At 43.5% G+C, this 12,389-nt stretch overlaps 1 protein-coding gene across 1 annotated transcript in view; it reads left to right on the forward strand.

Annotated features, from left to right (window-relative positions):
- LOC120020478 (BTB/POZ domain-containing protein KCTD1) overlaps window positions 1-191 on the forward strand; it is a 9,009-nt gene extending 8,818 nt beyond the window's left edge. The window contains exon 4 of the mRNA XM_038964178.1: window positions 1-191. This exon is cut by the window's left edge and continues 382 nt beyond it. The gene's annotated coding sequence lies outside the window, so the exon portion shown is untranslated.
- Window positions 192-12,389: the final 12,198 nt, after the last annotated feature.

Raw genomic sequence — 12,389 nt, forward strand, 5'->3', positions numbered from 1 at the left:
TCAGAGAACCTGACCTATGCTAACCTAGCCCGGCTGGCAGGGATTGTTTCTTATAACAAATTCTGCATCAGCCTATCAAAGAGCTTACTATCCACCAACCAATGGCACCAAGGGGGCTCCCGAGTGGCGCAGTGGTCTAAGACACTGCATCTCAGTACAAGAGGCGTCACTGCGGTTTGAATCCGGTTTGAATCCAGGCTGCATCACATCCGGCCGTGATTGGGAGTTCCATAGGGCGGCGCACATTTGGCCCAGCATCGTCCGGGGTAGGCCGTCATTGTAAATAAAACATTTGTTCTTAACTGACTTGTCTAGTTAAATAAAGGTAAATACTTCAAATATGTCAACTTGGACACCAGAGGGATATTTTTAAAACTCCGAGGTTTACTTTTGTTCCTCTTGGTCTGTCAAGTGTGGGGTGGCAATATTACATGATAGGCTACTAGCTAGGTTATCTGATGGGAACAGGTAACATATAGTGTTTGATCACGTGCAACTATGTCAACGATTTGAATTTGCTGATGCGCATTTTGAGCCCGAGGGGAAAAATGTAAACTTAAAAATATTCTAATGTTCGCAAGTATGGCACCGTGCAGCGCGTAATCTTTTTGTTTCTTTGTCGGTACGTTTTTTACAACTTGAGAAGAACCACTGAGAGAGAGAGAAAATAAGGTGCGACGGGAGATGTTGTTGTTGCCGTAAGAGATGCATAACATTTGATGAGTTTCTATCTCAAGGACATTTGTGAATGTTCAAGCCCCCCCCCCCCCCCCCCCCCCCAATGAGAGAGATCATATTTTCGCAGGGTCCCCAAGTAAAGTTTGTTTTAAAACTTTGAACCTACGGTTAGATATGATCAAGACCACACAAAATGTTAATGGTTTGGCTGCACATGTAGTGCAAGGCCTCTCACCAGAGATATGTCGTTTTTCATTTACCCGCCTCCATAAAGTCACATTTTTCTGCCAAACTGTAAAAAGCTCACTGTAATATGTTGCAGGATCTCAGTTCACATAAACACCATTATTTTGAACTGAATATGATCCATTCTTCTCCACACTCTTATTCACACAGGATGTTAAGTATTGTGATACATGCAAATTAAGTGTTTTTTATCGAAGTTAGCTTATTGGATTTAATGCTATGAAATATAGTTCACAGTATTATCAAGATTTTATGTCATAGACCATTTTATACTCACTACATGAAAATGATTAAGTCAATTCTAAGAAATGGCACGGAATTGCCTCTTTGTTAGGGGACTAAGACTAGAGAACAGAGGTGATTTAATTTAGAGGGTCACAAGATCCCCTTGTGACATACTGTTAATGAGATTTGCCATTGTATGTGTTTTTTTTTATGTTGAAATGGTCACCTTTTTAAACTGAATAATGTTGCCTCATTAATGACTGAATAGGTGAGGCTATTATTATAAGACCCACATTTAAGAATTACTCTTAGGATATATTAATGATATGAAGTTTATCATAAACTATTTCTAACGCGATCTACCTACGCTCCCTAGATTTGAGTAAAGAGGAATGTAGCACTAAAATGTGAAATAAATCTTCAACCAAAGTTGCACCGATGACTGACCATTGACTGTTCTTGTTCTGGTGCTGGGGAGTTGCTGGTGCTGGGGAGTTGCTGGTGCTGGGGAGTTGCTGGTGCTGGGGAGTTGCTGGTTATCACTGCACATCATATCATGCAATATGCTGGTGTTGGTTCTTGTTGTGTGCAATCTTTAATGTATGTTCAACACCAGCAGGTGAACAAAAATCTATTTTCGCTTTGTATTACATACATTTTACACGGAACGTTTAGTTGTAGATATACAGTATTAAGTCAATTTCACCCTTCCATTCTCCAATGCTTTCTCTCGGTCCTCCTCTGCCATCTCTCCCTTTCACTACTGTGTCATTTTCTGTGTACTTGGTGCTGGCTATAGGCACATGGACAGACCACGTTTTACATCCGTCATGGTATTGTAAGAGTTAGAAAGGTGAAACTTTGCTTTGCGTCAGACTCTGAAGCAGCACCTCCAAGAATGTGTTTCGAGTAGATTGGTTCTATTGTGCATTTTTTACTTGGTTATATTGACTAGAGCCGACTGCTTCACACAAGTCCTGTCAGTTGTGTTTCCACATATCCCTCCAGGACCACAACACAAAGTGAAATCCCACACAGAGTGCTGTCGCACGGTGCTGTCGTACTTCATCCCTCTTGGAAAAATCTCCATTTAATTCTCTTTTCTAGCCCTGTTGGTCCAGATTCTCTTCTGACTGACTGTTATAGGTTAGAGGCAATTCTGTGACTTGCTCCTATTGTGCAACGCATGCTGCTCACAGGCTTTCAACTCTTGTTAGTATTTTGCAGGTTTGTTTAATAAATTGCAATTGTAGTATTTAGGGAAATTGCCAGTATCACATAAATACCACCATACATCCCAAGTTTACTTCACAAATTCAGTTTTGCTCCATAAGTAACCATTGACAATGAGGGTACTTGTATCTAAACCATGTTAAGTCTACCAAAAGTGTTGTGGTGGAAGCTGAATGAATGCTGCAATTTCTGATGCAAAATTACAGTTTGTGAAATTCCACTTCAGAAGTCTATTCTAAGCTAGCAGGGGTACTTTTTCTGCACCCCTATGTGATTTTTAAGTTTGCAACTGTAGGGCATTGGCATCAGTAATGATACCCTGTCCAGCCTTATCTCTTCATTTCCTGAATTCACTCAGAGTTGAAAAGGAATCGCAGATTGCCTCCTCTCAGGACACTGCCTGTTGGAGGAAGAAGATGAATGGTACTAAGAAGCAAGACTGGTGTCTCCTCTCTCTGTGATCATGTCTCTCTCTCTCTAGTGATTACTCCCAGTCATCAAAAGAAGGGCAGTGTGGCTAGTAGACACTCCTCGAAGGGCTCTGGTCCACCCTAGGCCTTGCTTACTCACCACTAGTAAAAGTCAGTGTAAGGACTCTCGCCTTGCTTACAGTAGCCGTTAATACAAGCCACTGTGACGGGCTGCTAATGAGTGCCCTGGCATACTGTATCGAACTAATGAGAAACTGTATGTTTGTCTAACTAACTTCTTCTCTCATAGGTGCCTTAAACCTGTATTGGAGAGGAAAAAATCTTGGGGGCTTTTTAAGCCGGTGCGATGATAATTACAAACGTTACACTTAGTCCTCACTTAAACGACAGAAAAACACATTGAATAGTATTGAAAGGAGACATCACTACATCTGAAATATTGAATACGAGACCCATACATGTCCCTTAATTTTCAAGATAAAGTTTAAAGTATTTTGTTATATTTTAAATCCCTTTGATGTGACCAGCCTTTGTACATCCATCGGGATGCCAATGCCTTGGTTCAGTTCGGTAATAACTTGTCTTATGGTGTTCTAGTAACAACCACCTTGCCAAACCTCAACCCCAGAGCCATCAGTCTCCCAGTTGAGCGTCTACTAATACAGTATCTGTGACAGCACTCCAAGTGGAGGCCGAGGAGTACTACTACTGATCACGAACACGCTGAGCTCTTTATTGTTTTATTTATCAGTCTAGCCTTGAGTTATGGTGCGCTTGCAGTGAGGAATTTTAGGCTGGACTGTGATCGCTGCGGGCCCCTTGGCATCCACTGTACACTGAGAGGGAATCGGTTCTATTCCACACAAAATGTAAAAGAGGAACATGAGATTGGGAAACGGCTCCAAATTCAACTCTTGCCTGTGTGTGGCTCAGGGCATAGAAAAGCTGTGAAGATTCAAGGTTGCGGGAGCATATTCGAGTAGTTTTTTTTGTCTTAATTTTTATGGTTTCTCAAATCTACCCATATGTATGCTACATGTTATACTCACTCACCTCTCATTCTGACACACACTAAATTGCAGGTGTATTGCTGGATTATAATGGATTGGAATGTTCACTTTGGATGTCTCTTCCCAGTAGTGAAATCCGACCACCAGAGAGCTTGACTATAGATATTATAGGTGCCTCTCTCTTTTCTCTCAAACCAGTATTGAAAAAGCCTCGAGGCCTTTTAAGCCACTGAGATAATGACAAACATATCCTTTGGCAAAAAACACCAGCAAGCCTTTCTCTCTTTCTCTCAAACACACTCACGCATGCACACGGTCTTGTTTTTATAACCTTGTGGGGACACAATTGATTCCCATTCAAAATCCTATTTTCCCTAACCCTAACTCCTAACCTTTAACCCTGATTCTAACCCTAACCCTAAACCCCCTAAAAATAGCCTTTTTCCATGTGGGAAATAATTGTTTTGCTTGTTTATTCTTGTGGGGACTTCTGGTCCCCACAAGTATAGTTAAACCTGTCCGCACACCTTCACTCACTCTCTCACACTCATTTACTCACTCCATTTCCTCTCTCAGTTGAGAGTTAATAAGAGCTATACCCTGCCATTGATTAAAAGGTCTAAACCGAACTTCATTGCTCACCAGCCCTCTACTCCTCACCCCTACCTTCCTGTCATCCACATGGGCAGACCTGCATGTTAGGAGTAGTGTTGTAATGATTCGGGAAAGCTTGCCATTCGGGGGCCTCCCATCCATCATTGTGGTAAGGCCAGGGGCTTTATTATAATACAGAGGACAGACGTGCACTGGGGCTATGTGGGACACAATAGAGGTCTTTCAACAGACCTATAAATACATGATCTGTCAGAGCCGCTGTCCTGGGGGCACTCTCAGCCAGGCTCCAGCCCTCCGGTCGGCCATCACTTATGCTAAGATATGCGCTATCCCCCGGGGCTGAGGCTAAGGCTCAGTTCATTTCAGCCCCTCATCAACCATAAAGTGCATTCTACCTCCAGCCATGAGAATAAATAAGAACAAGATGGAAAAAAGTGATTCATTATGATGGAGGAGAGTAGTGAAACCTTAACAAAACAAACAAATGGAGGAGTAGGAACTGAAAACAGAAATGGAATTGAGCCTTTTCAAGTAGCGCCCAAAGAGTATTATAGTATGTTGAGTTTCCTAACCAATAAAGTGGTTTGCTTACGGAAGACTGAGAATGTGAAGACTAAGACACCAGATAGGAAGACATGGCTTGTAGACCTTACCGTTAGCTTATCATTGAAAGATGTGTTCAAGACTGAAGACATATTTCTGCACCTGCTACTGTGTATCACCTGGGGGGCAGTCACGTGTTAGAATAATGAACAGGTGTACATTTTAACCCTATTTGCTATCTATCTGTTCCTAATATATTAACATGTTATTCCCACTCATGGGTGGCAGATTATGATTATGTCCAGCATGTGGTGAGTGGACAGAAACTCACACTGCTTAACACAACAACAGTGATAGCCTGACTGACCAGGTATGGGGTGTATTCACAATCTCAGCTCTAACGTTGTTAATTTGCCCAGGAACTGTGTTGGTTTTGAACTGTCAACCACGCTGATGTGACCCAACCATGTGACACTAACCTCACACCATATCTGCAGCTCATGCCTTACCCACTTCACTCTGTAGTCTGTGCCTCGACATTTAAACCCCCAAATCTTACCCGTTCCCCTCCAAACACCACACCCACTCCTCTCCATACACTTGACAGCAGAGCCAGGTAGAGGGATGACATTGGCTGGCATTGGACGGATGTTGGTTTACCCCCACATCTCCTCCACCCCCTTACCCTCTCTTCCTTCTCTCCCATCTCCCTCCCTCTTCTCCTTCCCCCAGATTTCTCCCCGCCCCAGCTGCCTCCCCCTGGCCTAGCCTCCAGCCTCCAGGAGGCTTCCCTGCCTCCCTCTCTGTCCCCCTGTAGCCAAGAAGGAAAAGCAGGCAGAGGAAGAAAATAAAACTTCAGGCACACCATGCAAGGCCATCTGGGTAATCTTGTTTAAAAGTCTTGAGGTGATCGTTGAAATTTACAGCAAAAAAAAATACATCAGACCTCATTTCCATACATACCAGCCTCAAGGAGACTAAATTTAATAAACCAAGAATTTAAAAAATAATTACACTAAAACCAATACAGAATATTCAACATTAGTTGCATTTTGTTCCTTGTAATCCTCCCTCTAACTATAACTATAACCTTAACCCTAAACCCCCTACAAATAGCATTGTGGGGACAACAAAATGTCCCCAGTTCCTCAAATTTTTGTTTGTTAAACACATCCACGCACGCACGCACGCACGCACGCACGCACGCACGCACGCACGCACGCACGCACGCACGCACGCACGCACGCACGCACGCACGCACGCACGCACGCACGCACGCACGCACGCACGCACACACACACACACACACACACACACGCACACACACACACACACACACACACACACACACACACACACACACATATGCACCCACACCATATTCTCACAAACATATAACCTGGATCTAGCACCAGATAACCTACATTGCAAACAAGGCACATATGCTAATGTGAAACAGGAAGGCATGATGTTTACGAGCTACATATGATGCATATGCTCCTGCATGTGAGTAAATGCACTGACACGCTTGGGTACATTATGACCGCAGGGGCGTAACAGGAAATAGACACTTCTCTTCATGCCTGTTCTTTAATTGGGGCATTTATTGTTTTGTGCCGGTGTTTACTTCATTAAATTACGGCACATTTTAGAAATGCAGAGTGTTTAAAGGTTTATATAAGCAGAATTTAGCTTTCAGCTATAAAGTGGCAAATTAACATTTTATGACTGTGGGATATGCCAGTTGAAGACGGTTTTGCATTTTTCTACTAATCAATTTGACTTTAACGTGTTGGATTTCGGTTTGATTTGCTTTCATTCAGCCCCCATGGCGGAATTTCGGTGTGTGTGTGTTTGCACGTGTATGTTAGTTTGTCCAAATAGCTTCCATGTTTGTCCAACTGTTCTTCTCTTCTTTAATAAATCAGAAAGTATACACAAGGTTTGGGGAGCATGCAGGGAGGAAGGTTATAGTTATAGTTAGTGTTATAATTAGGTTTAGGAGCTAGGATTAGTTTTAGGGTTAAGGTTAAGTTTTTGGGTTAGGGTTGGGGTTAGGGAAAATAGTATTTTGAATGGGACTGAATTGTGTGTGGCATTGTGGTTTTGCTGTTGATCTATAAGTGTGTAACTAAAATATAAATATTCTACGCATCTACACATTTATGTATGTGTACGAATCTACATAGCATGTGTACTGCACATGTCCATTATGAGTGTGTATGGGTACGATCTGCCTTCCTCTCTTCCTCCGTTCTCCCTGCTCCTCCGTCTGTATGTCATCTTTAGGCCTGCCTGCCTGCCTCCGTGCCTCGCACCCCTGGGGGGCATCTCCCATCAGGCTTGATGTGTTCCAAAGTATCCCAAAAGACCTAATGTGATCTGAGTGGCTGACGGGTCTGTCCCTGCTGCCTGCTGTCTTTTCTCCTCCCCGCATTGCACTGCGCTACGGAACACACACACATACCAAGAAACACACAGATGCACACACACATGCACGAATGCATGAAGGCACACACACACACGCATGTAGAAACACACACGCATGTAGAAACACTGACGTCTACACATCCTGTTGAGAGCCCAATCAAAATATTAGCATTTTATCTGCTTTGATATTAATTGATTTGCACTAAGGAGCCATACATCTCACTGCTGTGATGAAGTGAGGCATGATACTGTAACTCTACTTCATCCCTTAGTTCTATGAATCAATCTAATACTTTTGTCTTGGGCATTGGAATTGGACCTCCAGAGTTTTGAATGCATATGATTATGGCTGCTTTTGTGCGCACTGGTGTATCAGTGAAAGAGTCTAAATGTATGTGTGTATGTGAACACTGAGTGGAGAAAAACAATGCCTTCCTGGTTCAGTAGCCCTGTCACACACAGAGAGGAGCCTGAGGGAATACACAGAGACAGAGGGAGTGGGGGTTGGATACCATGAGACTAGGGCATCAAAATGGGGCTTAGCAACACAGAGATATACCAACTGGAAGCGTGTGTGTTTGTGTTGCGCGTGTGTGCGGATAATCTATTGCATCCAGTGGAAGAAACACTGCCTGCAGGTCTAACTATGGGCTGTGCCGATTAGGACTGGTCTGATATCTCAATCACCAATCAGAGATGCTGGGACACTCCTGTTGCATCTAACAGGGATAGTCTTTGGACCAAAAATATACGACTCAAAGCTTATCTAAATATGGTCACAATTGTGGTCCAACCATCATCAATAGCTGAAAGACAAAGATAGTCAAGCTTTCAAATACAAGATCAACGTCAGTGAAAAGGCTTGGCACTTTAAAATATGGTCTAAATATGGTCCAACCATCATCAATAGCTGAAAGACAAAGATAGTCAAGCTTTCAAATACAAGATCAACGTCAGTGAAAAGGCTTGGCACTTTAATTAAAAGACAGAGGGGATTTTTATTGATATTTGGCCACATACTTTAGGCGCCAGTCTATAACGCCTAAAGTACACAGTAATGTTTTCTTGATCAATGATTAACTCTCCTAGTTGAGATCTTAGATCACTCTGGCAACATATCTGCCGGTGGTCTTCAGTTTGCTGCGTTTCTATAGGTCATAATGAAGCTCAGCAGGGAGGAATGACTGCTGAAATGGTTTTGTGGAGGAGGAGAGGGAGGAGTGGGATCTAGAGGTGACAGGTATTACCCAGTTTTATCCTGCCCATTCAAGCAGAAAGAGAGAACATCTACTTCAGCTCAGTAAAAGGTACAAACTGTAGTTGTTTTCGTTCGGCAATTTGGTCCCTGTGACAAGCCTTAAAGTGGTGGCTGTGTGAATAATGTTGTGTTTATTCCACTTAAGTTTATCTACGATGTTGGATTATGATGATGATGACTCTACATAAGCGCAGGGTTGATAATTTCTGACATAGTGTTCTGACACATTGTCCGCCCAGCCGCAAACCCTTCCCTCTGTGACCCAAGGACGTGGGTGCCATTTTGGAACGCAAAGGTGACCCTGAAGTTGTTCCTGACTCTACAGACCGGTCTCCTGTCCAACTGAGAGGTAGGGGAGGGAGGTGGGGTGGAAGGGTTCTGAGGAAGGGGGGCAGAAAGGTCAGGGGAGGTCAGGAGTCACATGACCACCCTAGAGGCTTGAGAAGGGGGTAGTGACGAGAGCGAGAGAGCGAGAGAGTGTAATATTTACTGTTAATTTTGATTGTTTATTTCACTTTTGTTTTATCTATTTCACTTGTTTTGGCAATGTAAACATACAGTATGTTTCCCATGCCAATAAAGCCCTTTGAATTGAAGAGAATGAGAGAGAGAGAGAGAGAGAGAGAGAGAGAGAGAGGCTGTGAGCCAGGCCCAGGGGTGAAAAGTAGGTCAGTGCCACAGGAAGTGGTGGAACGGAGAAGAGCCAGAGGCCTTAATGAAAACCGATTGCCTGAGGCTGTCCCCTCCCTGCAGCCCAACAGCCAGGAAAGGCAGGCTAACTTTTCACAGTCCATAAAGGGTAGCGACTGCTGGAAGGGAAAGTAGCGGTCATTTTCATAATGGCCCATTCCGAAGCCTAGCCAGGGGCTATCTTAGTTATGAGGTAAACAAGTCTAACAAGTAAAAACATGTACAGTATATCTTTAAAAAAATAAACTACCTTTCAAAAATACAAATTAAGTCATCTTTAGAGATTCCTCACTCAAAAGGACACCGACTGCATACACTGGGCATTATTAAAAGACTATTGAATTGTTTAAATTATTGTCTACCTATTGTCTACCTTTTTCAGTTGAATTAACTGAATGAATCTTGATCTTGAATTCAAAAAACCATGTAACCCACCAATGCATCCTAAATCGATTTATTAATAAAGTTTGTTAAAAAATAGAATCTAATTGAGGCGTGAGGCGGGAAACACGTTTGAAAATAAACATTGAGTAACTCATTAAATTAAGAAAATTATAAGAATAATGAGCCGGAGCGCTGCCTGGGTAAAGAAATCTCATTAACAGGTTTTTCAATTCCCCTCTTTCAATACATTTGTTAGAAGTGCCAGAGAGCGCTCAATTATCACCCACCCTTTCACCTCCGAGACATGTGGGTGACGAGAGGCCCCAGAGGACCCTGGCTGCAGGCTGCAGCCGGCCAGGCCCCCATTCACAGCTCACAGGGCAGGGCGGCTCCAGACTGCAGTGGAGGACACACTGACTGTTCACTCCACTCTGAGGTATGGACATACTGACCATGTGTTTAATATTGTCAACACCCTGGTCTAGAGCTGCCGGGCTGCTTAGTCAATAACATGAACATTAACAGACTCACACCAACATGTTTCCCACCTCGCGCCTCGATTAGATAAAACATTTTTACGAACTTTATTAATAAACCGATTTAGGATGCATTGGTGGGTAGAGAAAAGGCGCCGGAGGGGATGGCTGCCGTTTTATGGGCTCCTAACCAACCGTACTATTTTGATTGTTTTTTCACATTGTTTGTAACTTATTTTGTACATAATGTTTCTGCTACCGTCTCTTATGACCGAAAAGAGCTTCTGGACATTAGAACAGCGATTACTCACCTTGAATTGGACAAATAATTTTTCTTTAATGAAACCCGAACAGACACACGAACATGCCCTCATCCACATTATTCGCAGGAGAAAGAGACAGAGGTTTTTACGGAAGTAGATCAGGGTGCCTTGTAAGGATCCGGCGACGAGTGGCTAATCAGCTTTTAACATCGGTACTATTGGCATACAATCGCTGGATAATAAAGTGGACGAACTACAAGCACGTATATCCTACCAACGAGACATTAAAAACTGTCATATCTTAAGTTTTACTGAGACGTGGCTGAACGACAACATAAATAGCATACAGCTGGCGGGTTATACACTGTATCGGCAGGATAGAACAGCAGCCTCTGGTAAGTCAAGGGGTAGCGGTCTATGTATATTTGTAAACAACAGCTGGTGCACGATATCTAAGGAAGTGTCGAGGTTTTGCTCCCCTGAGGTAGAGTATCTCATGATAAGCTGTAGAACACACTATCTACCTAGAGAGTTTTCATCTATATTCTTCGTAGCTGTCTATTTACCACCACAAACCGATGGTGGCACTAAGACCGCACTCAATGAGCTGTATACGGCCATAAGCAAACAGGAAAACTCTCCTCCATAGGCGGCGCTCCTAGTGGCTGGGGGCTTTAATACAGGGAAACTTAAATCTGTTTTACCTCATTTCTACCAGCATGTTAAATGTGCAACCAGAGGGAAAAAAACTCTAGACCACCTTTACTCCACATACAGAGATGCATACAAAGCTCTCCCTCGCCCTCCATCCTGATTCCTGCTTACAAGCAAAAATTTAAGCAGGAAGCACCAGTGACTTGCTCAATAAAAAAGTGGTCAGATAAAGCGGATGCTCAGCTACAGGATTGTTTTGCTAGCACAGACTGGAATATGTTCCGGGATTCTTCCGATGACATTGAGGAGTACATCACATCAGTTACTGTCTTCATCAAGAAGTGCATCGATGACGTTGTCCCCACAGTGACCGTACGTACATACCTCAACCAGAAGCCATGGATTACAGGCAACATCCACACTGAGCTAAAGGGTAGAGCTGTTGCTTTTAAGGAGTGGAACTCTAACCCGGAAGCTTATAAGAAATCCTGCTATGCACTCCGACGAACCATCAAACAGGAAAAGCATCAATACAGGACTAAGATCGAATCGTACTATACCGGCTACAACGCTCGTCGGATGTGTCAGGGCTTGCAAATTAGTATAGACTACAAAGGGAAACACAGCCGAGAGCTGCCCAGTGACACGAGCCTACCAGACGAGCTAAATTACTTCTATGCTCGCTTCGAGGCAAGTAACACTGAAACATGCATGAGAGCATCAGCTGTTCCGGACGACTGTGTGATCATGCTCTCCGCAGCCAATGTGAGTAAGACCTTTAAACAGGTCAACATTCACAAGGCCGCAGGGCCAGACGGAATACCAGGACGTGTACTCCGAGCATGCGCTGACCAACTGGCAAGTGACTTCACTGACATTTTCAACCTCTCCCTGTCTGAGTCTGTATTACCAACATGTTTCAAGCAGACCACCATAGTCCCTGTGCCCAAGAATACTAAGGTAACCTGCCTAAATGACTACCGACCCGTAGCACTCATGTCCATAGCCATGAAGTGCTTTGAAAGGCTGGTCATGGGTCACATCAACACCATTATTCCAGAAACCCTAGTGCCACTCCAATTTGTGTACTACCCCAACAGATCCACAGATGATGCAATCTCTATCACACTGCCCTTTCACACCTGGACAAAAGGAACACCTACATGAGAATGCTATTCATTGACTACAGCTCAACGTTCAACACCATAGTGGCCTCAAAGATCATCACTAAGCTATGTACCCTGGGACTAAAC

Source organism: Salvelinus namaycush, chromosome 25, assembly GCF_016432855.1.
Source record: "Salvelinus namaycush isolate Seneca chromosome 25, SaNama_1.0, whole genome shotgun sequence".
NCBI classification, from domain to species: Eukaryota; Metazoa; Chordata; class Actinopteri; order Salmoniformes; family Salmonidae; genus Salvelinus; species Salvelinus namaycush.